Raw genomic sequence first — 27,908 nt, 5'->3', positions numbered from 1 at the left:
TGTATCACAATTACTGCAACACCTGGACCAAATGTCTTTGTGATGATACACTGTGATAGCCCTGTAGAGTGTTAAATAGCTTTCATGTTTCTCATTCCTTACTTAAATGGGATTTCTGCTGATGTAGTGTTACAATGTATTTAGGAAATTTTTCAGACTTTGATTTAGTATCAATTGACTTATTTTAAACATTACTTATAGAAACACTTATCTATGCATCTTTTTCAAATGGATGTCTCTTCTGATTTCCTTTTATTTAGACTCTGAACATATTCATTTAAAAATTTCTATAGATTTAGATTTGATTTGTGTAATAGATGAAATCTTCATACATTTTCATTTTTACCCTAAATTAGTTTCAATAAAAAGTAAGGACATAGGTAGAAGATGTAACTTTTTTTTAATGATGCAATTTATTTGTATTTGTTAATTAAATACATATGTGTACAAAAGGCAATGGTGCTTAACAAGTGTCAGGGTTTTTTTAAAGCATTTTTCACATATTAATTCTGTTACTCTTCATAATAATCCTTTGAGATACTATTACTAGTTCCATTATAGGGAGTAAGAAACTTAAATTATTTACTCACACAAATTGAGTAACAAATCTAGGATTTTAATCTAGAAATATGTTTCTGGGGTGGGTGATACAAACTGAATTTGGTCGTATTTTAACAGATGTCATCTAATTCAAAATATCTTAGCCTTAATCAGGAACTCCCTACTATTTTTTTCCCCTTTAAAGGCAAACTGTACCAAAGGGTCTTTTTGCTGAGCCCATGAAGATGCACACAGTTGGACTGGCAGCAGGGAAGACAGCTTTCATAGATTTCCAGAGAATCTGAAAAATAAAGGTTCACAGGAGAAATGTTGTGCTGGGGCTTCCCCTTTGGTTCTCTCCTTGGAATGTAAGTATTTGCCTTTTTGTGTGGTGGTCGAGAGTATTACTTCACTGTGGCAACTTCTAATACAAAATTATTTCAGTAGGATGCTACAAAGAGACAAATATGTTTCATGAAACATATTTCATGAAACAGTAATTGCACAGAATTTTTAATTTTTCATATTTGAGTCCCTAAATGGGTCAGAAACTGTGTTAGTTATTTGTTGTTACTTAAGAATGGAGTATTCAAATGAAAACTAATAGTCATAGGTGTTATGGTTTGGATATGAATTGTCATCCCAAATCTCTTTGTGTTAAGGCAAGAATGTTTGGAGGTAGAGTGATTTGATTATGAGAGATTTTTTTTAGTCAGTTTTTTTTTGTCACCATAATCAAAAAACCTGGCAAGAACAATTTTAGAGGAAGAAAAGTTTATTTGGCACTCCCATTCTATAAATGGCTGACCCCAGGCCAGAAGTGAGGCAAAGCATCATGGCAGAATAAAGCAGCTGAGGGAATAGCATCAGAAAGCAGAGAGAGAATTCTGCTCACCAGGTACAAAATACACCCCAAAGGCATGACCTCTGGTAACCATAGGCAGGTGGGCATAGCTGGATGAGGTGGATCGCTGGAAGCATACCCTGGAAGGGTGTATTTTTTCTTGGTTCCTCTTCCCTCTCTCTCTTTCTGTTTCCTGACCTCACCATTAGCTGAACAGCTTTCCTCCAATGCTGGTTCACCTCAGGCCCCAAGTAATGGAACTGGCTGTCTGTGGACTGAGACTTTGGAAACTGTGAGCCTCAAATGAACTTACCCTCCTCTAAGTTGTTTTTGTCAGGAATTTTGGTCACTGTAATTAGAAGCTGACTAAGACAGGTATTGAAATTTAGAAGTGCTGTCATGGCTGTGTCTAACCTGACTATGTGTTTCAGAAAACTTTGAAGCTTATTGCGAAAGGAATTTTGAAAAATTTAGGAATGCAATCTGGGAAAGCTTTTGGTTGTAAAGAGATTAATGGGCAATTCTGCTGGGAATTCAGGAGACAGAATGCCAATAGAAATGTTGACGAGGACTTTATTAGGAATACAAAGAGGCAACTCGTGTTACATTCTGTCAAAAAGCTTGGCTACATTTTGCCCATGCCTTTAGACTTTGTGTGAGACTGAATTTAAAAGTGATGGACTAATTAATGTGGTGGAGGCACACAACAGTCAGTGGCCTTGATATGACTTACAAATTTTAGCCAGATTTACTGTGAGAATTAGGAGCAGAAAACAGAGCTAAGAGATATTAAAACTTTCAGTTTGGCCAGAATAGTGCATATAAACCTGGGGACAAGGAAGATGTGCTTGTTGAAAAGATTGCATTCCCCAAAGAGATACTAAGTACTTTTCACAGCAACTAGGAAAGATTATTTGAGAGCATCTCATGAATTCCTAAGATCACACCCACTGAAGGCTTCAAGATATAGAATGGAATGTTTTTTTTTAAAGAAGAGACCATCAATGTATCCTGCTTGCACAGGGTATCCTAAAAAGTTGTTTTACCATGACAAGCTGTGTACGTGCTCAGAGACTACTGCTGCTATGATTCCAAGAGGCCCAGATTTTGTGAGAGATGGCAGCAGACCTTGGCATCATCCCCATGATTCTGGTTCTACAGGAATGCAGGATGCTCAAGGGGTCATAGAAGCTTCCACTGAGATTTCAGAGGAAAACCTGAGAGGCCAGGCAAAGTGTAGCAGGGTCAGAGTCCTGATTGTCTGACCCTGAGAAGGCAATTTATGAAGCTGAAAGGGTGAGGTCAAAGCTGGGATAGAGACCCAGTTATTATGAAATGTCAATAATGTGTACGTTCTGTCTGCACCGGGAAGCTGCTGGCTATGTAGAGAACCAATATAAAAGAGAGCCCAAGTGCACTTCAACTGGCAAGATCAAGGTGAAGGACTGCCTAAGCCCTTTAGAGAAAACACCAATAGCCATATTTCCTAGATGCTGTTCAGAGAGTTAAAGTGGACTTATAGGACCTGTTTGCCCTGCTGAGTTTCAGTCTTGATTTGGCCCTGTTCCTTCTTTTTTAATCCTCAATCCCTCCCTTTAAAATGGGAATGTTTACTCTTTGACACTCTCCATTGGACATAAATTACATGCTTTTGATATTTACACAGGCTCACAGCCAGTAGTTGGCCTTGAGATTCAGAGGAGACTGTGAACCTGCACTTTTGAATAATACTAAAACTCTTAAGATTATATAGGTCTCTTGGAGATGGACTAAATGCATTTTGCATTGTGAGGTGGACATGAGCTTTAGGGGGCCAAGAATAGAATGTTATGGTTTTAATATGAAGTATCCCCCAGATGCTCCTAAGTTAATGCAAAAATGTTTGATGGTAAAGTGGTTGGATTGTGAGAACTGTAACCTCATCAGTCTATACCAGCTTGAACAGACTGACTGGATGTTATTTTGTAGGCATATGGGTCATAATTAGAGGAAATGGGTCACTGGAGGCATGCCCTAGAAGGGTCCAGCTTTCCTGCAATCCTTTTTCTTCTCTCTCTCTCTCTCTCTCTCTCTCTCTCCTTCCTGACACTGCCATGAGCTGAGCAGCATTTCGATTGTGGATACTTACCCCATGACATACTGCCTCATCTTGGGTCCCAAGCAATGGAGTTGGCTATTAATGGACTGAGTCCTCTGAAACTGTGAGCCCCAGATAAACTTTCCCTGCTCTAAATTTTTTTTGTTAGATATTTTGGTCACAATGATGAAAAACTGATTAAGCCTCTAGGTATGAATCTTATTTCATAAAAATAAGAAACAGGAAATAGTAGACATATTACTAAATTTTAAAAATAAATTAAACACAAGTTTGAACTGTCCATCTTGTTATTTTAACAGAATATTTAATATGAACTATTATCTCCGTCTTTCCACAGCTTATCTACAATCTCAGCTTCAGAAGAACACAAGAGACTTGGGTGGTTGCAGGGATAGTTGTGGAAAGTATTGCTTATGTTCAGTTTATCATGAAGAGTGTCATTCTCCTGTCCCAGCCCATGTGGTCCCTCATGTCAAGTGACTCCCTGGATTTTTTGCTGAGCTACAAGAATTTGTAGTTTCTATTGTTTAAGGCTCTGGGACCTTAAACACCATGAAGCCACTACCTTCTGGGTTTTGTCATTTATTTAGGGCAATGTCAAGGAGTGAGATGTGTTCCTGTCATACTCAGGCCTTGGTCATTTCAGATCTGACTACCAGTCCAGGGAAATTTCTCATTTATAACTGTTTCACACTATCTTTTTCTGCTTTAGGACATTATCATTCTTCCTTTAATAACTTTAGGCTTTCACAAAGAAAGAGAAGGGAAATTGATCACCTGAGGTATGTTTTGCTTTGGGCCAAGAAACACAGAATCAAATAGGATTGGCTATTTGCCTGAATGGGAGGAAGAAGACATAGCAATAAATAAAAAATGAGATAAAAACCTCAGTAAATTATTATCACCAAAATAAAACACATTTATTTCCTGTAGTATTTCTTGGAGTTTTTACCTATGCCTGTGTATCATTAAGCTAAGCAAGAGATATATAATGTATCTACATTTTTGTCCATGAAAACTTTTTTTATGCTCTGAAAAGTATCTTTCAAGAACTAGTTTGGAAAATGTTACAGTTTAGAACTTTAATATTCTTGACATTTGGGTTTCCTAAATTTCACAGTTTTTCCAACTGCCTCCTTTCCCAAAAAAATAAAAAGGAAGATAGCTTGATGTGATGCCTCTCAGAAGGCTTATTTCTATATTTTTATATATAAAAAGGAGATGAAAATGTTATGAAGAAAGTCAATGTATGTTCTTTATGAAGTTCCTTCAGAGGTAATAAATAATGCATTTCCCTCTAAAGTCTGCTCTTTATAGTACAGAGTTCTGTGTCTTTTCATTATGAACAAAGCAACAGGTTAGAGATAGGCTATTTAATGACTCAGACCTGCTTAATCTAAGGCATGATAAAATTGAGTACAGGTAAGTTTCCTGCTCTGAATCACTGGATTTATTAAGAGCTAAAAGGGAAACTAGAAGAATTTCTTTTTTTTCTATACTCCAAGGAAAATAACACTTGAAAAAAAATACAGAAGAAATTTCTTAGTAGCTAGCAAAAGAAAGGCATTTGTGAATTCTTGAAATTAAGCTTTAGTGATGTATTAAAATTTAGGGTGATTCATTGTCTAAAACTCTTAGGCTCTCATGTTGTATAACACACATTCAGAACTGTGGGTTTCCCCGCTTTTTAAACAATATTTTTGTTTTCTTTTTTGTTGTTGTTGTTTTCTTTTTCCATTGATTCTAGACTTATGATTGATATTCCTCAAATAGTATGCATTAGAAATCACCAATATGTCACAATGGGGTTGTTAATACAACCTATTTGAGGGTAATCCCTATTTGAAGGTGGTAGGCAGCTCTGATAAGGGAATGCTCAACCCAAAGCACACCATTGCCATGTTGAAGTTTTACTGAATTATCTGCATATGTGAGGTTTTTGGGTTTCAAAGGTAGATAAGCAACTTCACATCAGGGATTTTTAATTTAGCACTGATTACGATGTCAATTTAAACAGCCTGTTTGAAAGAAACAAATAGCTCCCTTAGGGCTCAGCCGGCTTTGCTCTTATTGGCCTGGCCCATGTCTTGGCAGTTTCCTTTACTAAAACATCAGGAGGGGAGACAGGCAAGACTTCTAAAATTTTTGATTGACAACTTGGTTTTTGTCCCCATCCTCTGTGATTTCACACCTTCCCTGTGCCCTTGTTTTTTGAAAATGTTTAAGAAAAAAAGTGTTTGGGGGAATGTGACTGAAGAAGGCATATTTTTCTTCTTTAAAAATTAGTCTATTTTTTAAAGAATCACAATTAAAGTGTTGATTTTTTTATTTTTTTACTTATATAAGAGCGAAATGCATTATAATTCATATTACACATATACAGCACAAATTTTTCATATATCTGATTATATACAAAATATATTCATATCAATTCGTGTGTATTTTGACATAGTATACGCACATGGATATAACTTCATTGTGACTTTTAAATAATATTAAAGAAAAGTATTCCAATATAAGCATTTTAAAGTATATTTAAATAAATGTATACAATTTAATGGTAGGTATCATAAAAATATCCTGCAAAGAAAATATATACATATGGTAACTTTTTATAATAAGTTTTTCAGTTAAAAAAAAACTTACAAAGCATTATTTTTATATTCTTTATAAAACTTTGTAAACATATGCACCAAATCTATAGATAGCATATGTAAATATATGTATATGGACATATATTTCAATAAAACAATCCAGTTTAGTATACTGAAAAAAAATTAGTATATTTTTGAGCCAGGAATGGTGGCACATGCCTGTAATACCAGCGACTGAGGCAAAAATATTACAAGTTCAAAGCCAGCCTCAGCAATTTAGGGAGGCCCTAAGCGACTAAGCAAAACCCTGTCTCAAAATTTAGAAAAATAAAAAGGGCTGGGGATATGACTCAGTGGGTCACTTAATTGCTCTGAGTTCAATCCCTTGAACAATATCAATCAATCAATCAATCAATCAATCAATAAAAATTAGCATGTTTTTGTAATTGCCCCTAAGTAACTCTACATGTTTATATGAGATATAGTGTAGCATTTGAATTCATGTATACAATGTGTAACAATCACATTAGGGAAATTAGCATATCCATTTCATCAGACATATCATTTTTTGTATTGGGAATATTCAAAATTCTATTAGTTATTTAAAATATTCAATTAATTGTTGTGATCCATAATTATATTACTATGCTGTAGAACACTAAAAATTATTTCTCCTATTTGCCTCCCTAAATCCATTAACCATCATCTATTTTTCCTTCCTCCATACCCTTCCCTGGCTTTAGTAACTACCATTCTGTTCTCTATTTCTTTGAGATCAACTTCAGCTTCTACATGTAAGAGAGAAAATACAGGATTCTTCTCTCTGTGCCTGGTTTATTTAACATAATGTCTTCCAATTTTATTCCCATTGCTACAAATGACAGAAATTTGTTATATTTTATGGATAAATAATATTCAATGGTGCATATGTACCATATTTTCTTTATTGATCATCTGTCAAAAAACACCAAGATATAATCCATATCTTGGATATTGTGGATAATGATGCAATATCTTTCTAACATACTGATTTCCTTTCCTTTGGATATATAGCCAGTAGTAGTGGGATTACAGAATCATATAATCACAATCTTTCCAATATCTTGAGGAAGCTCCATACTCTTCCAGAATGGCTATGCTAATTTGCATTCCTGCCAGCTCTCTCCATCTCCATATACATCCTCTTCAGCATTTGCAATCTTTTTCATTTTGATCATAACCATTCTAACTGGAGTGAGATGGCATCTCATTGTGGCTTTGATTTGCATTCCCCTAATAATAATTGATGTCATTATTGGTCACTTGTATATCCTCTTTTGAAAAATAGCTACTAAGGTTATTTTAATTAGAATATGTGTTGTGCTATTGAGTCATTCTGAAAATTAATCCCTTGTAGGAAGAATAGTTTATAAATATTTGCTCCCATTGTCTCTTAATTCTGCTATGTCCTTCCCTGTATAGAATTTTTTTTAAACTGATATGATTCATTTATTGTTTTCATTGCCTATGCTTTTGGGCCATATCAAAAAAGCCTTTGCCTAGGCCAATGTTCTGAAATATTTTCTCTATATTTTTTTCTATTAGTTTCAATGTTTTATGTCTCATAATTGTTTTTGTTTTTATATTTTAATTTGATTTTTTTAATGTGCTGAGAGGAAGGGTCCTATTTTTTTTCTGTTTGTGAATATCTACATTTTCTACAAACATTTATTAAAGATACTTTTTCCAGTGTTTTTTATGTTCTTGATGCTTTTGTTAAAAATTAGTTGGCTTTTAATACAAAGATTTATTTAGGGGTACTTTATTCTGTTCCATTCATCTATGTATCTGTTTTTAACCACTACTATGCTTTATTTCCCCCCTTGGGATACTGTACATTTGTATTATGTCTTGGATTTAAGTATGTATTTTTTCCAACTTTGTTCTTCTTGTTCAGGATAGCTTTGACTTTTATAGATCTTTTTTGGTTCCATAAGAATTTTGTGATTTTTTTTTCTGCTTGAAATAAGAATGCCATTGGAATTTTTAATGGAATTGCATTGAATATGTAGTAGTACAGACATTTTAAAAATATTAACTCTTCCAATCACCAAACGTGAGATGTCTTTCCATTTTTAGGTCCCATTTAGCTATATTGCTTTATTTATTTCTTACAAAATATATGTAAATATTAAATATATAACAAAATTTAAAAGTATATATATATATATATATATATATATATATATATATATATATATATATATATATATATATTTGTGTGTGTGTGTGTATGCACCAAATTTTTAGTAAAAGTTTCAGGTGGACTGATTGACATTATTACTGTACAACAAAGTATATATACTTATATTTAGTAAAAATAAATAAATGTAACTTAAAAATGCTCTAAAGTCTTTCTTAACAAGTTACATATCCATTTAGTTTTAGATTTTTTTGATCAGTAACTCAAATCTTTTATAGATTTCTTTTTGAGTTGGCACTCATATGGTCCTTCTCATTTCATCTTTAAGGACCTCTTTCCTCTTCCCCTTTCTGAGAATTCAATTAAGGAGGCAACTTGGGTCTGTAGAATTAAAGGAGCAGTTAGCATTACTCTGTTTCAACCTCTTTTACCAACTCAGTGGCACATATTCAGATTCTTTTTCCTAGAAATATGTGACATTCTCCTTGAGAAATATCTTCTGCTTCTTCAGGTGACTAACATTAGGGACATCTTGGGGTTACTATCTTGTAGATAAAGTCCAAGAATCTCATGAGTGTTTAAAAAAGTCATACTGAGGACCTGAGATGCTTGCCCCTAGCAAAGTTTTGGAGAGAATTAATGACTCTACCTGTCTCATCTCATCAATATTGAGTCAGTGGATTTATTTGTCATGTCAGAGCCGAAGGCATTGTTGGTGTCAAAATAAAAGGAAAACAATGTTTGACTGAATTGAATTAACTGGGAAACTTTTCTCATTACCACTGGTAAATCCCTCTTGCTAACCTGACCATCATTTATATCAGATTCCAGTACCTAAGGTGCTGGTTGAACTAAAACACTATTATCATTAATTACATGATGAAATGATATGAATTATGCTGATAATAGTAACCCCAAACACTGAGACTTCTTCAACTAGGAGCTTCAGCATGGGTTTTCTTGATTTTCCTTAGATATATAACCTCACAGGATACAGTAAGGTTAGATATCTTCCTTTAACAACATCCTGATCATTAGGGAAATCTGAAATATAGGATAGAAATCATTAACACTCACTTATTAATAACTGAAGTGAGCCAAACATGATAATAGATTATTGACATAGAAAGTGAAGTATCCTCAAAATTTAAAAATTGCTAAACTAAGCACACAATATTTGAAGATATGTGGAATAAGTCAGTTAAGATTTGCTGATCCTATGCTTTCTCTTGCCTTCCCTATTGGTCTGTGCTTTGCTGTTGTACGCCTGGAGACTCTCATCTTCAGAGGGCCAGCACTTGAATGTTTCTGTGACTTATTGGTAGATAGATATAATCTAATTTTATTTGTGGCTCACCTTGCTAATTTTATGACATAAAAGATACAAGACTTTTCATTTGATTTTTACTACTTTCTTCCCCCTTTGTATCTCTGTGTGTGTGTGTGTGTGTGTGTGTGTGTGTGTCTCTCTTATTCCAGAAATTTCTAATTTCTGCTTCATCTGCCAGCTGGTAGATCATTTCATCCCTCCTGGTAGCCTAGGCTGCATAATCAATCCACATTCACTTAATTATGGCATATCCTGTGAGAATCTGTGACTATGATGGCATCTATTTTAAGATGTTTGTTCGTTAGGTTTGCTGTCTTCCTGATGCAGATTATCTTCTTGGTGTGATTTTTCTTGAAGATTTCTATTGAGAGTCTTCTGGCTGACTGCTAGGTATGTTGTCGGCTGGATACCTAGACCAATGGTAAAGTTTTTGTTTTAATAAGCCTAATTGCCAATCCTTTTGGAGAAAAAAAAATGAAATGAGTTTATATTTTGTGTTAATTTTGAAACCAATATTTGTCTTAGCTTCTTGATATTTGTTAAATGAAATCTTTGACTTATAGTTGTCCAAAGATGTTAAGTATGTTGTTATGGAAATAAAATTATTTTATATTTTGAGATCTTAAATCTAGATTTGAACTGTAAAAAAGTAGTGTATGCCTTAAAATAGAATCAGGTGGTCAAAAATGATTGACAGTAATATTCAAGTTTATCTGGAATAACAATTATATAGCTTTTTCCATAATGATATTTTAGCAATGTTTTGTACTCATACTGGAACATAAATATTTATATTATGTATTTGAATATAGATTTAAGAAAATATATACTGAATTATTCTAATTATCTTTAAATTATTTGAATATATGAATAACAATAATCCACTTAATCATTTTATTTGTAGACAATGGGAATAACTATTTGCCACTATTAGTAAAATTTATATTAAAATAGCAAACATAAAAATAATCAAAATTTAAGACATCAAAGTGCTATCATATCTCACTCGATACTTTTTGGTTGTATTTTGCATTGTTTAACTTTCAGGAAAGCACATTTCAATACTACCTGTAAATGTCCTTTACAGCAGTTCAGGTATCTTATTTTCTTGAGCTGAATTTTGTATTTCTTTCTCAGATGAAATTCCATGGCCTGCTTTTGTAGAGAATTTGACTTGTGAATATTGAGAGAAAGTTGTAATAATCATGGATATGGACATGTATTTCCTTACCCAGCATATTAAAGTTCTTCTTTTCTTTGCCATAATTATAACCACTTGAACATCTTTCCCAAGTATTGTATAATACATTGAAACACCAAAAAGGTAAACCTTCCTTTATGCTTATAATGCAAAATACGTATTATCTTCAGGAAATTAAAAAATAGACTATTTGTTTCTTACTTTAGAGATTATGACAGTTGTCATGTTACCCTGATAATTTTTTATGGTAAGAAGTTTATCAATTGATTGGTGTTCTTTCATTGTCCCTTTAATGTCCTGAAACAGTAATTTTCCGTTTTGCTCATATTAACACCTAAAAGAATTCTCAAAAATGATATACATTCGCAGAGTTGTTCATGTTGGCCCCTAAAATTTTATGTTTGAATAAGTGCCCAGATAAAATTTCTCACACTTTTGAGTATTATAGCCATGCTTTAGATATATTTTCAAAAAAATCCTGGGGATACTATTTAGTGTATTTGTTTTGTCTAAAGATGTACCTGGATTTTTAAATTTGAATTCATGTGTTAATATTTGTTACTGAGAAAATAATCTATCCTTCTGAATGCCAATTCTAAGATGGCATACATACACAAGTGAATGTCTTTCAAAAGTCTCTGACATGTATGAAATTTGGTGCTTACATTTTCCATTTTTGTATTGTCTTTTTCCCCTCACACAACTCACCTTTGTCGGATTCTCTGGAGTCAGTTTTAAAAAATTATGTTGCTTGTGTTGTTAAAAATAGATAAGAATGGCTGGGCGGGGTGGTGTACACCTGTAATCTCAGCAGCTCAGGAGGCTGAGTTTGGAGGACCCTGAGTCCAATGCCAGGCTCAGCAACTTGGCGAGGTCCTAAGCAACTCAGTGAGACCCTGTCTCTAAATAAAACAAAATGGTGCTGGGGATGTGGCTCCATGATTGAGTGTCCCTGAGTTCAATTCCCAGTATCAAAAAAAAAAAAAAAGAGAATGAAGATGAGACCAGAATTAGAAAAATAACCGAGTTCCAGGGATACAGGTGAGAGATGTGATGCTTTAAACTTGAAAAGGGAAGCTAAGATGGAGGTAAACAGACATACTCAAATGTTATATGCGAAGAGTGATTAACAGCATATATTGATTGTTTGGATGACTGCATTTTACCTCCCAGGATCTTGGTTTGAGAAACTGAATGATTGATGGTGTCATTTACCAAACAAGAAACACAAGTGATGCAATTGGCCTGGCTAGTAAACAAGAGATGACTTTAGTTCAGTCTGAGAAGTAGTGTCAATGTTTGTTTCCTGTGACATCCAAATCAGATGTAAGTAGAGAAACAGTCACATCGATCTGAGCCTCAAAGATATTTCAAAAGTAGGAGATGAATATTTCCTGAGCTTCAATCAAGCAGGTTCAGAAATATATAATTCATAATCTTTCCTTGTTTAATTATAAGATAGTGATACTGGTTCTAAAGACAAAATCCTAGGATTTCTCCTCTGCCTACTACTCTATGTAATGAACATTACTTTCTATTACAAATTAAGATTTATTCATTTATTCTTCAATATTTCTTTAATAAACAGTATTGGTAAGACATACTAATAGAAAATTATACAAACTATGTGGATGTCATTCAACAAATCTGCACAACCTGAATGCAGTTAAGTAGCCATCACCCAGAAGAAGAAAGAGAACATGGCCAATACTCAAAAAGTCCTATCATATTCCCTCCTAATCACTTCTTTCCCCTCAAGAAAATAACCAATATCTAACTGCTAACTTTATAGATTTGCCTGTTTTCTTGTTATTTATTTTTAACTCCATAATGAGGGAGCCACTTGGAACATCAGAGTTGAAATAAAGATTATTTTAACTTGAAGTTACATGGGATTCAACAGCTGTGGAAAAGAAGTCTTCTTCAAGCTTCTCCTATCTGACCAAAAGTAACAATTGTGGATAGTGAAGCTACCATGCCTTCCCTTCCAAGGACATTTCATGGCTATGCAAAATAGAGAAGGGACAACTATGACCTACATAAAAGAACTTTCTTATCACCAATTTGTTCTAAAAAGTCATTTATAAAGGGGCTAAAAGCATGCAATGGAGGAAGGATAGCATCTTCAACAAATGGTGCTGGGAAAACTGGAAATCCATATGCAACAAAATGAAACTGAATCCCTTTCTCTCGCCATGCACAAAAGTTAACTCAAAATGGATCAAAGAGCTTGATATCAAATCAGAGACTCTGCACCTGATAGAAGAAAAAGTTGGCTCCAATCTACATATTGTGGGGTCAGGCTTCAAATTCCTTAATAGGACGCCCATAGCACAAGAGTTAATAACTAGAATCAACAAATGGGACTTACTCAAACTAAAAAGTTTTTTTCTCAGCAAGAGAAACAATAAGAGAGGTAAATAGGGAGCCTACATCCTGGGAACAAATTTTTACTCCTCACACTTCAGATAGAGCCCTAATATCCAGAATATACAAAGAACTCAAAAAATTAAACAATAAAATAACAAATAACCCAATCAACAAATGGGCCAAAGACCTGAACAGACACTTCTCAGAGGAGGACATACAATCAATCAACAAGTACATGAAAAAATGCTCACCATCTCTAGCAGTCAGAGAAATGCAAATCAAAACCACCCTAGGATATCATCTCACTCCAGTAAGATTAGCAGCCATTATGAAGTCAAACAACAACAAGTGCTGGAGAGGATGTGGGGAAAGGGGTACTCTTGTACATTGCTGGTGGGACTGCAAATTGGTGCAGCCAATTTGGAAAGCAGTATGGAGATTCCTGGGAAAGCTGGAAATGGAACCACCATTTGACCCAGCTATTGCCCTTCTCGGACTATTCCCTGAAGACCTTAAAAGAGTGTACTACAGGGATACTGCCACATCAATGTTCATAGCAGCACAATTCACAATAGCTAGACTGTGGAACCAACCCAGATGCCTTTCAATAGATGAATGGATTCAAAAAAATGTGGCATTTATACACAATGGAGTATTACGCAGCACTAAAAAATGACAAAATCATGGAATTTGCTGGGAAATGGATGGCATTGGAGCAGATTATGCTAAGTGAAGCTAGCCAACCCCTAAAGAACAAATGCCAAATGTCTTCTTTGATATAATGAGAGCAACTAAGAACAGAGCAGGGAGGAAGAGCAGGAGGAAAAGATTAGCATTGAACATCGACATGAGGTGGGAGGGAAAGGGAGAGAAAAGGGAAATTGCATGGAAATGGAAGTAGACCCTCATTGTTATACAAAATTACATATAAGAGGTTGTGAGGGGAAAGGGGAAAAAAAAACAAGGGAGAGAATTAAATTACAGCAGATGGGATAGAGAGAGAAGATGGGAGGGGAGGGGAGGGGGGATAGTAGAGGATAGGAAAGGTAGCAGAATACAACAGTTACTAATATGGCATTATGTAAAAAAGTGGTTGTGTAACCGATGTGATTCTGCAATCTGTATACAGGGTAAAAATGGGAGTTCATAACCCACTTGAATCTAAAGTATGAAATATAATATGTCAAGAGCTATGTAATGTTTTGAACAACCAATTAAAAAAAAGTCATTTTTCTTTGCTATAGAAAACATCTTTAGCCATTTACCCAGCTAGGTATCTCCTTGCTACATCCTGCATGCATACAAATAAATCTTTTTTTTTTTTTTATTTTCTTGTTAATCTGTCTCTTCTCAATTTTTTTTAATATTTTAGTTTTTGTTGGACACAACATCTTTATTTTATTTTTTATGTGGTGCTGAGGATGGAACCCAGTGGCCTGGGCATGCCAGGCAAGCAGCTACTGCTTGAGCCACATCCCCAGCCCTTCTCAATTTAATTTGCAAGTTCCCATCATAGAAAATAAAAGGATAGGGGGAAATTTTCCTCAAAACAACATAAATAGAATTATATACTATGTTCATTCTTTTATGTCTGAAAAAATTTTAAAAATAATATTTGTGTGAATAATTTATTTTCATTGCTGAATGGTATTTCTTGGTAAGAAACCACAGCAACTTATCCATTCTGTACTGAAAGAATTTGAGGTTGTCTCGATTATTTGTTAATTTATCAATGTGCATGACATATATTTATTGGGTACCAATTTATTTAATATTTACTGAACACCAGACATACTGCTAAGTAAAGATATGAAATATAAATAAAACATAGTTTATGTCTTCCAGGGTTATACTCCAATAGCAATAATAAAAGATAAATAAAATATTGAATGCAAATAACACAAGATGGCTATGAATAAGAAAATATATACTGGATCCAGAAGAATGTTATCAATCCTGCTTTAAAAATAAATTTAAAGAGTAGCAGAAGAGCAAGAAAACTTAGATCAGACACCCAGATACATAAAAGATATAAGGAGGAGCATGTGTAAATAAATATAAGAGTGAAAAATAAACATTGCAAAATAAGGAATAATAATTCCAAATGCATGATTTTAAAAAGTGTATGTCTAAGTATGAGTGATGATGGTACAAATGAAAGCTATGACAATATAATAATGTTATATGTATTGTTTCAATCTTATTTCTATTTTTTAAGGAGACTTTATATATACAATCAATACAGTTGATGGAGATAGGAAAAACAGGAAACTAACACAGGAGACCCATCAAAAGATAAAGGTAGAAAAAGATGAGAGGTGTTAAGGTATGAAGCAAACAGGATGTGATTTTTGATTTCTTGGCAAATAATAGCAATCTTCATATCTAGGTTGAAAAGGATGTTTGGCAAAGTGCCAAATTGAGCTTTCAACTTTTGAGTTTAAGCAGTTAGAATTATCTAATAAGCATTTGTTCATAGAGCTCTGGAATTTAAATTACCAGTGTTAGTGAATTATGTGACAGGAATGAAATAACACAAAAAGTGATGAGAAAAAAATTAAAGAGTTAGTCCTGAGAATTTAAGGCAAAGAGAGAAGAAGGTGAACCATAAGCCTATTTAAGAAGATATGAAACTACAGGATTCTCTTAAAGAAAAAGAAAAGTATGAACACAAAATAAGTCATCAAACAAATATTGAAAGTAAGAAAAGAAATCATAACAAAATCCCAATTTAAGAATCATTGACAAATATAAGAATATCCTAACTGCCAGGAAAATAGTTTATCATTTAACCACCTAACATATGCATAAATTATTGTTTCTGTAGTTTCATTTCAATATTTTACTTTCTAATTTCTCCTTTATATTGCAATAATTTTGAAAGCAATATCTGTAGAAAAAAATATTATTCAGTCTCCCTTTACTAGGTTTGAAGGAAATTATTTTCATTATTATCAATACTTGAGTTCCTAAACTCATGATAGTTGTGCTCCATAAAGCACAGATGTATGAAATCTTTAAGTACTGCTACATTGTTCCTGAAATTTTGATAAATCTTAACTTATGTAATTCTTATCAAAACCAAAATCCATGCACAATATATTTCCAATAGTGAGAACTGCATTATGTATTGTATTTGGAGACTGAGAGATCTTTTTTGATGAGGCATCAGTGAGAATAAAATTTTCTCTCTCTTTATGAATTATTCACACTTAATGATTAAAATAATTTTCCATAGACTTGCCTCAGGCTATGACCTTAAATACTTATTTCTTTTTCTTAACCTCATCTTTTCAGCACTTGATGCTACAGGACAGATTTGCCTTCATGTCATCATACCAGGTAGGTGGTAGAATGTTACTGTAGTCATTCTTACACTGAAATGAATAGCATTAGTCTAAATATACATAAAGTAAAAACATTGCTTTATATTTTGATCACCTTTTTATATAACAATAACTTGGAATATAATTTTCTGTAAATAATATGTTAAGTCCAAAATATACCTAACTAAATCCAATTTAATGTATTCCAACTTAACTTCTATTCACCCATATGCCAAACATGCCTGCAACTGCTCTAATATAATTTGTTATGTAGAAGATGTGACATTAAATGTCCTACTTCCTGGCACTTCACGTATTTTAAATTCAGGAATGCTATTATGAAAATAAACCATGGCTAAAAAACACAACCTAAAGAAATTTATGGTAGAACTATTAAGGAGTTAGTCCTCTAACCAACCTAATAAGTGTTGGACATTTGATATCACTATGAATCCAATAAAATGTTAAATAATTAAGATACAGTTATTTCCTTTTCTGTATAAGAATGTATACTTTTGGTGTATTATAGTGTCTTAAGACAAAACTATTTCCTTGCTAAATAAAGTTATGAAAAAGAAATATAATTTGAATTGGTGTGGTGCTCATTATATTTTTAAATAAATCTTCATAACTTGCAATATTTTCTAGTTGACATAGCTATAACTATAGAAATATAAAGCAATATAATATGTAATTGATAAATGCACAATATATTCATATATACATGTTTGCTTATATTTCAAAAGTTATATAATGTTTGCAATTTTAGCACTGAATTCTACTTCCATACATATTCTAACTTTGATAATATATGTGATAGGAACACATTAACCAAAATAATGAGCAATAAACAAACAATGAAAAATATTGAAAAGTGTAAATTGTCATCTTCATAATGATCTACTAAAAATGTATTTGCCATTTGTCACTTTCAATTTGCTTCAGATGCAGTGGGTGACTTTGGGGTGAAAGATGCCACTTTCTGTAATCTCTTGCATCCAGCTACCTCACTCACACTTTGGAATGATTTTTAATGAGGAACATTAGTGTTCCCTTTGGCAACATTGTGAACCTGCATTCAGTTGCTAGTCCCCATGAATGTCATGAGACCCTAAGAAAGAATGATTGCTTTACAATATACTTCAACACCTTATAGTGAATTCCTGACCTGTTAGTTTGCAAGTACTGATAAGAATTAAGTGCTGGTCAAAATATCGAAGACCTGAAGAAAAGTTAGAATGATATGGTTAATATTTGGGCTGCAGTCAAATAAAGAATTCTTAAGAAACTTTCCATGCATATATAGAATGACTCAGACTAAAAGCTTGTAAGCAAAGGAATATTGGCAAAATTTTACCCTTGAGATGGAACCAACTCACTCAAATGCTTTTTAGCACATTTGCAAGGCAAAAATATCTTGAAAACTTGTTTTGACAATTGTTTTCTGAGTTGAAGTTCATATCCAAAGTTACTTAATGGTTTTTCAAATGAAAATTGAAGTAGGAAACATAGAGAAAGGGAAAGAATGGTGATAAAGCAAAGAATATAGGTGACAAAACAAGATGTACATAGTGACAATCATTTAAACTTTTAGCATTATGTGGAAAAATCTCTACTGAAATTCAGATTAATTTCAATGACTGCTATCTTATATACGATTTTTTTTTTTTTTGCTGAGAGCAGTTGGCCTCACTGAAAAACACTTAGCAAAGTGCACCCACCAGCTATTTTATTGACTTAGAACAGACCCAACATATCTCATATCTGAATTAATGGGAATATCAACTGGACATAGTTTAAAAAACACTTCTTTAAAATATAGCAATTATTCAAAGAATTAGCATATAATGCAGTAAAACTCTAAACCTCTAGTTTGACTTCTGCATGGGAGCTTAGTTCTGATAGAGATAGAAATTTGTTACTAGTTTATTTAGCAGAACACCCAAGAATGATATATTTTATCATGAAATGATTGTAGCTGTTCCCCTTCAGTAGTTAAACAGTGACTTGTGCCTCTAAGTGATAGTAAATTCAAAATGTATTAACAGTTTTTAATCTTTGATAGGTTACTTAGAAGAACCTATTCATATGTGTGTGCATGTGTGTGTGTGTAAAAATATGATAAATTAGACTACCAGATAGGTTTTTAAATAGCTTTTGCAAAGTGAAAACAACAGGAATTCTGAGAGAAGAAGCTATTTAAGGTTCTTTCAGAGGCACATGAGATTGCGAATAGTTAACTAAAATATTATGCATGAAGGTACAATTTCTTTTCACATTGTGGGGCCACCTAGAATAACTCAGCCAAGTACCCACAGGTAACTAGGAGAAAGGGGGACACATCTTCAAAATGTATTCAGCTGACAGAGTATTAGAAAAAAGAGAGTCAAATTGAAATCAGCTTTATAAAGATGAAATCTGGGCTCAGCATCAAATGTTGCTGGATCCTACATTTGAAATCAATGTTGAGTTCATCAGATTTGATCAAGTCACATCTTTAGGTGAATTTTTGGTATTCCCAATTTGCACATCAATGGTAAGATTTTATCTTTCTTTCCTAAAACAACACTATCTGAATACAAATAGGTTTGTCATTAAAAGGCAAAGTTATGTGTCAGAATATGAGAAAGCAGAGCTATCTAGAAAATTCTCTGAATTAGTCATAGTGATCAAAAATTATGAAATAATGTTAATAGACTGTTTCACAGAACATGAAAAGACAATTACTGCCCAATACCTCTATTTCATTTCTTCACCAAACTTACTCACACTATGGATTTCCTCTCTTTTCAATGTTTTGATTAATTTATATTTAACTCTGTCTCCATTACTCAACTGTAACAATCACTTCTCCAAGTCTTCATGGCAGTACATGCTATGAAATCTAAAGCACATATTTTGCTCTTATCATGCAGCAAGTTTTTGCTCCTTTACACATGTTCTTATCTCGGCTCCCATGATAAATACTACCCTAGTTTTCTCAAATTTCTCCCTTGCTAAATATCCACATTACTCATGCTTGATCTAGATTTTTTTCTATAACTCTGCTGTGTCCCTAAAGTACTGTCATATGATCCAGTGACATTAAATATAATCTATATGCTTCTGTTTCTCAAGTTTCAATTTTTAAATCAAATTTCTTATCTCAGCAGCAAAATCATGTATTCAATATCTTCTTATCATAGCCTACTAAGGTTTCATTCAGGTATATCAGATATAATATGCCACAAAAGGAAGTCTTGAATCTACATTTTATTCTCTGAAACTTTTGTCCTTTCCTAGTTTTATCTAAATCAGCAAATGGTACCCTAATGAACCAAAATGCTCAAGCCATAAACCTAATCCTAATGACTCTGTTCTTCACCCTCCAATTTCTAACTAACCATGCTGATGTTAGCCCCCAAATATGTCTAAATCCATGCACTCCTTTTTAACTTGATTGCCATCATGGTGATCCAATCATATCAGGTCTCACCTGGTAAAACTGCCTCCTAACTGATCATGCCATTTTTCATTTTTATTTCTCTTAAAATAATTTGGCACATAGCAGCTAGCACAATTTTTTAACAACTTAAATATTGCTTAAAAACCTGATGGCATCATACTACAGTTAGAATTAAATAAAAACACTTGGCATGTCTATGTGATCCTTTGTGAACTGATGTTGCTGCCCTCTCTACCCTCCTTCATGTCAAATCTGTGGCCTTTTTTTCTTTTCTTCCAGTTTTTAACGTGTTATCAAGTCCTCCCTCAGCTCTGGATCTTTGTGCACTTGGGTGTATTTGTTTGCTTTTTTCGTATCCTATTAGTCCTGCTCTTAACCTACTTACCAACATTTTTTTTTCTGGTTTTTTAAAATTGCCCAAAAAATAGGCAATTTTTTTCCCCTAGAGAACTACTGATTGGTTTAGATAACCGTGAAACTACTAACCTAGATGACCCTGAAACTACAACCTATTTTATTTTAAATGATGTTGGATATATATATCAAGACTAAAAAACAAATTTTACTAGACTGTGGGCTAAAAAAATATTTCTTGCTACTGCTATATAAATTAAGTGAGCTGAGAATGATGAACATCAGAACCTTGAAAGACAGAGATGAATATAATAAACAAAAGGACACCAGTGATTTGGTGTTCCCACTCAGTATAAAGATAATTGTGCAAAGAAAAAATACAAAAATCATGCTTAACTTTTTGCAAAGGTTGCTGTCCACCACAGTTACAGGAAATTGCTTAAACTGTTTATCATTGATCTCTCTTCTTAGGAGAACAATCAGAAAAGGAAACAAAACAGGTTTTCAAAAATGTCCATATTATTTTGCTCTCTACCTTCTATTTACCTTCTATTACCTTACATCTAATGTCTATGTGTATATATATATATATATATATATATATATATATATATATATGAATATATATATATATATATACTGGGAATTGAATTGAGGGGCACTAGCCCATTAAGCTACATGCCCAGCCCTATTTTGTTTTTTATTTAGAGATACAGTCTCACTGAGATGCTTAGTGCCTCACTTTAACTAACGCGGTAATGAAACATCTTTTAAGTTGGGGATAAAATATATTAATTAGTAAATCAAAGCAGTCACTGAATTTTCAAGGGAGAAAAAATGTTTTTAAGTCTGAATCATCAAAATTCACAATCTAAGAGCTGTGTAGGGCTTCTTCTACCTACAGAAAAATCTACCCATATTCTACATTTAACCTTACTCCAGCTGGGCTGCTGTATGGAAAGAGCCCTTTTGTGCATGCAACTGGTCATGTTTCAACACTACTTCTAGGTATATTCACATACTACCTCTTAAATAATGCTGTTAGACCCCTCCAGCTTCTTGATTTTGAACTATGCTGTTTTGTCAACAAATATTCAATAACTCTTTGCCTTATCTTTTTGTAAAATAATTTATAAATAAAGGTTCTTCTTTCTCAATTATATTCTAATTTCTTTGAGGGCAACAAAAATATTTTTAGTGTGTTTTGTAGTGTTGCATATTTGTGGCATTTATTCATTTTAAATAGAGAATATGATTATTCAGTAAATGCTTACTGTCATAAAACCATAAAACCATGCACCACAGTGCCCTGGGAATATTCAATATTAATATATATTAAACACTTAATATCTATCAAGTTTTTGTGAATTTTTCATTTAAAATCTCATTTGATTTTCGCTGTAAAACTATCACATAACTATGATTATTTCATTCCCTCTTAATTAAAGTTGAGGAAACTGAGACAGAGTCACAATAAATAATTTGTTCCAGGTCATAGGGCTTGTAAGTAGTAGGGCCAAGATTTAATACAGGGCACCTCACTGGAGATATTTATTATTAACTGCTTCACTCATTGAACCTATACTCTTATATTAGTACAAACAATTGCATGAGGAATTAAATGGAAATATAAATATTTTAACAGATGACAGTACACTAAAGAATCACAAAGGAAAACATTTAATACAGACCAATGGGATTAAGGTCTAAATATTTTGCATGTGTATATATCTTTATAAATCATAGAGATTAAATTGTATATGTACTATTTATACAGCATTTATACAAATACTTTATATTAGTGCATTTGTTACTAATTTATATATTAACGTGTGTGTATGTGTGTGTGTGTGTGTACAAATATCTACACACTACAGTAGTCCTGAGACATAGTTTTGGTTTTCAATTTGTTTCTTGATTTTGTATAATAATAACTATGTATTTAAGCCATTGAAAAATGGGAAAAATGCAAAATAAAAAAAAATTCAAAAAAATATTACCCTATCACCAGAATAACCTATCACTTTCTAATGAATTTGTGAGAAAAATAATAGATACTGATTACTTAATGATATAAATATAAATATCCTTATAAAATTATAAAAGTAAATTTCTTCAAAAGCAGAGATCATCATTTGCTTATAAGAGTACATGAAATATATTGTGCATACTTAAAGTATCCTTTAAAATAAATTCTATCTTGAGTTTTCATCAGAAAAAAAATACTCAGGGTATGCAAACAATATTAATGTATTAATAGTGGAATTTCAAAACCTTTATAAGCCCTTGCAAAAGAGGCACTCTGGACATGTAGCAACTGTACTGAGCTGTCCTAGTTTGAAAGGTCCAAGGTGCCTCAAATAACTTGGTATATTTTTCCTGTAGGAAGAGTACCCAAATTTCACAATCAATTTTTCTCAATTCATTTTTTGAACACAGGAATAAATTAGCCCATCAGGAGGTTGTTTTCTTACCCATTCATTGTTCGTATGTTAAACAAACTCTGATCAGAGAAAAGGAACTCTGACACTAGGGAATCCATAGACTAGTGGAGAAAGAGATCTTTTTTATTTTACTTAATCCTTTTCAGATGAAAAATGAGTGTAGCCTAAATCTGGATCTCAATGTCTTCCCAAATACACCAGGGAGAACAAGCCCAATACACAGAGAAAATGTTATGAAGAGTAACACATGAAAATAATAATCTGACTACTGCACTACACTACTTCCAGAAACAGTCAAATTTTTACCTATGTAAATAGTGCTCCCTGGCATCTTGCAGTTCAGAGCACACTTAACCACACCTGGCAACCTTCACTTGTGCTACAAATATCTGTTCCAATGAATTCATTTTTAGAAAGAGAAAAGCACCAAACAAGTATAGGCAAATCCTCTTAGCTTCTTAAGGAGCTGATTTTTCATGAAAATAAAGAAAATGCATGATTATGAAATTCAACATTTACATTATAGTCTAGTAATGATAAGTTCAAAAGATTGGTTTTAAGTAGCCATGCCTGCTAAGGGACATGGAGCCAAAGATCCGTAAATGATTTCATCTTCCTCTCCAATAAAGCTTTTAATTATGGATATTTTTTCAAGTGCATTACTTTAATTAGCCATTTCCTCAGCAGGCTGCTTCCCAAGGTTCCTTCCTGTTCCCTTGACTCTGGTGGAACCTGGCATGCATTGCAGCAAGAAAAAGTGTTTGGATGTTTGAAAACAGAATTCATTGATTTTTTTTTTCCAGCATGAAGAAGTAGATATGAGCATAAGGCAAAAGAATGTATTGTTCCACAAAGCATCACTTCATTTCTCGAACACAGAGAAAGGGCAAAAAGGAATACACTCCATCAGGCTGTTTCTCAGGATTAAAACAGAGGTTTACAAAGAATTTCCATTTTCCTTTTTTTTCTTTTTTTGGATTATGCATCATTACTTTAATATTATTTGGATAGGAAACTGATTTAACTCAATTTCCCTTAACTGAATTCAAGACATTTGGGTCACGCAAACAGGAAAGGAAGAGAGTAGTAGTGCAAAAGTTATTAGTGTTGAGGCAGAGACAAAATGTTCTACCCACCCAGATGCCCACTGGTACCATTACTTTCCCACCCACAATTACATTTCCTATGATTTTATCCTCTTCTCAGAGACACATAATCTGACTTTGGAAATTATCTTTTATAAAGCCATAACATCTTGGGAAAGTCTCACAAAAATCAAGAGCTTTTTAGAAAATGTCAAAACTTTCACTCCAAGCTATTCTTTCTCAACTAAAAATTCAACACTGAATTTAAGAGTCTAAAACCTTTGGTATGAAAATATTCTTCAGAGATGTCCTCCTTACAATGTACAAACCTCAACTTGTTACAGGAAATTTGGCTACAACAAAACAAACATATGGAAGAATCTGAAATGGGGGAAGGCAGGGCTATTGCAAGGGACAATTTTTATAACAGTTGGCAGAACTTGGTAAAGTGAAGTCTAGCATCTGCTTTGTGCCAGGTCCTGGCTGCTATCCCTATCACTGTCAATTTTGCTCTTTTGTCTCCTCTTGTCTTATTTTCCTTGCACAAGCAGAGCAGTATTTACAATGATATAAGATCTTACATCCTCCAAGATATAAGATTGACATTTCGTGTTTCATATTGTGGGATTGTCCCAGGCAATGATCTTATCTATGACAATAGTTTAGGTTTTTAAATGTGTGGTGTGCTGATTCAGATATCACCTGCAGGAATGGTGGAGTTCAGAATAATATTCAGGCAGAATCTAGGACTTTTTAAAGATATGATTTATTAACCAAGGTCAAAGAAAAAATGTATATTAACTGTGCTTCCTCTTGCTAAATCTTCCTAATTTGTGCTATGAGGCAAAATTAGTGATGGCTTTTTTGGAACAAGGCAGCTCAGTTTGAGATACTTGATATTTTAAGCACAGTTTTCAGAAGAGGACTTTCTAAATGACCCTGACTTATGGGTAGAAATTAAGAAGGCAAATAGACCAGGGCTTGGTGTAGGGCTCCTCCATGCTGAGCCTTGTGCTCAGATAGTACTAAGAAAGGAAGGATTGCACAGACCTCATGGGATGGATGCTCCCTGAGAGCCCTTAGACAAGGATTGACTCTATTCTGCAACTTCACATTGTTCTACCCTAATGAGGTTCAAGTAGAGATAAAAGAGAGTGCATAGACCTCTTTTCCACCCATCTTTCTGCATTACGCATGAGCACCAGGAAGATAAAAATGCCTTGTATGTGAAAAAGGACACACATTATATGACACATGTATAATAAGTGGTTATTTAAAATAATCATCCAATAAGCATGGGAAGGAAAGAATAACTTCATTTTTAAAGTGAAAACAGAGTCTCAAAGAAGTGTGAAATTCTGCTCAGGCTCATACAACAACCAAAATGCAAAGTGAAGGCTCAAATCCAAGTTGGGTTTCTTAATTCAGTGTTCATTTATTTATTGTATATCTCTCTACACACACATGTAAAGCATTTTATAACATCTTGAAGGTTTTCTAAAAATTTCTTAGTGATCCAACAGAAAGGAGTTTCTGAGTTTATTACTCCCTTTGTTCATTATGCAGGTAACTATTAAATTATTTAATTGCAGTTTTGAGATGTCTATTAATGTTATTTTACTTTGGCATTAAAAAGGTGTCCCTGGGAAGTTCTGCACTTTTTTTCATGAGAAAAATGATAATTGTTTCAACTAAGAAATTTTACTATGTTCACATTTTTATGTTTAAGAAGTGGATTTTAATAAGTATAATTTAGAATTCACCATGTTCTCTCTCATGGTTTCTTATTTTATCTCTTCACTAATCACATGCTTAATAACAGTCTTCTTACCCTAAAACATCCTCTATGACTGCAAACATGTAGAAACATAAACATATAAAGCCAACAAAAATTAAATCAAATATCCTTCTCTTCAGTGTTTTTTCCCTCAAATGATCACTCTTTTGCTCCCCATCTCTTTATTAGCAAATATTTTGAAAATGTGGTTTCCATTTCTCCATACTTTTCCACCTCCCCTTCCAGTAAGAGTACCACTATGCCATGGTACCTCATGGTCACTGCTGCTTAATTAGCCTGTGTCTCCTTCTCTGAGCTTTTCTTCTGATATCTCATCAGTGCTCAGCAAAGACTCACAGACCTGGGCCTTCAGAGCTCACCTTATTTCAGCCTATTACTTTCTATTACTACTTGGCCATTGATTTGCTGCTAAAATCTCTCTCAAGACCACCCAAATTGGCCTGCTTTTTCAACACTCTCAACATAAGACAGGACTTACCTTCCCTAAATGTAAATATAATGTGACACTATTATCTAGAAATCACACAATAATGTTTAAAAAAAGAGAAGTTAAAAATATAAATTTTTAGGGGGTAATATTAAATAAAAACAAATTATAAGTATTATATACATGTATGAAAAAACAGATATTATATATGCATGTTGGGGCCACACACAAAAACAGTGGTGCATTATTGGGAAGAATGTAAAATAAATTTTAATATTTTTTTTCTGTTGAATTTAAGCATAACTTTAAAATTTAATAATATAATTGTATTATTATATTTAATAACTCTGTCACATAGCACACTTAGTCTAACTCCATTAACACAACATAGTAAATTATTTTTTTAATATTTATTTTTTAGTTGTATACAGTTGGACACAATACAACTAAAAAATAAATATTTCACTTATTTATTTTTATGTGGTTCTGAGGATTGTACCCAGGGTCTCTCACGTGTGAGGTGAGCACTCTACCGCTGAGCCAAAATCCCAGCCCAAGGTAAATTCTTTCAAAGCCCTTCTTTTTTTTTTTTTTGAGAAAAAAAAATTAACTGGGTCTGGGTGTACGATGCTACTCCAACTTCTAAAAACACATCTTGTTGTTTCCTCTTCTTATCTTGACACATTTCCCTGTTTTCCATGGAGTCTTTTATTTCTTCACTAGAACCTACCCAATGCTTATATGTGGTAAAGGCTCTTTATCATCTATTTGTATTGGTCTCTAAAATTCTTTAGCAAATTGATCCCATTGCTGGATCATGATATCCTTGAAATCTTTCGTCCTTGTAATCTTTCTTGAGTTGGAGGTGGAGCTTTCAATTGAAATACTGCATCCCTTGAGACACATTATGGTTATAAATTGAAACCAAAGAACATTTATTTTTTAAAAAATATAGAATCCATAATAAGTTGTGATATCTATTCCAATCTAATGTGTGGGATGGCTAATCTTGCATTGGCTTTTCATTTTATTTTCAATTAAATAGTTACTAGATCTCAGAAAGGTAAGAAAGAACCACAATGTAGACCTATGAAGGGGCCTGACCTTCCAGCATTGACTGTGAGGAGATTGAGGGTGCCGAGAAACCTCTCCAGAGTTGGTTTTAGAGAACACCATCTGCTTTATCACACAGCTAAAATGACTTTCATAGTGGGTATGCACCAATTTACATATAATGGTCATGATAGGCCATAGGTGATACACAATATATCATATTACAGGAGTCCAGACACCAAGAGTTCAGAAACAACTGCCATATAGGCTGACCTTGTACCAACAGGGGAATAACTTCTTGTCAAAGGAGCAAGGAAATTCTGCTTGCCAATGTTCTGACAGCCCTCTGTCCCAAAACATAGAATTCTGTTAGGACTTCCCTGCTACACAATGAGTAAGATAAACATTCCTCCATGTAAGTCCAGAGTCAGGCCCTGCAACAATGAAAGTCAAATATCTAATGAGTAACACCCAATTGTGTCAAGATATAATGAAGTATATGTTTCCTTGGTAAAAGACTATTTCATCACATTTATGAGTTTCTAAAGTACTTGGTACGGTGCCTGACTGGTTATGAGTGCTCAATTAATATTGGGCTCTACTGGAATTAACCTTGGATCCCTGGAGTGTGCCATTGGCTTCTGCCCTAGTGAGTATGTGATGCTACTTCCTGAACCATTGCTCTGAGTTGCTCAATGTCAAACCCAGATAGTCTTAGTGCAAATTATATTTATACTAGCCATCAACCTGTAATTAACCTGAGCCTACCTCTTTTACCATAATTTAAAGTTAACAGTAAATGTCATATTTTTAAAAG

The sequence above is a fragment of the Marmota monax genome, unplaced genomic scaffold (genome assembly GCF_021218885.2).
Source record: "Marmota monax isolate L192 unplaced genomic scaffold, Marmota_monax_Labrador192_F-V1.1 WCK01_AAM20220418_F8-fsc00002, whole genome shotgun sequence".
In the NCBI taxonomy this organism is placed as follows: domain Eukaryota; kingdom Metazoa; phylum Chordata; class Mammalia; order Rodentia; family Sciuridae; genus Marmota; species Marmota monax.
The sequence above is the reverse complement of the archived record's forward strand: the minus strand, read 5'-3'. Positions refer to the sequence as shown.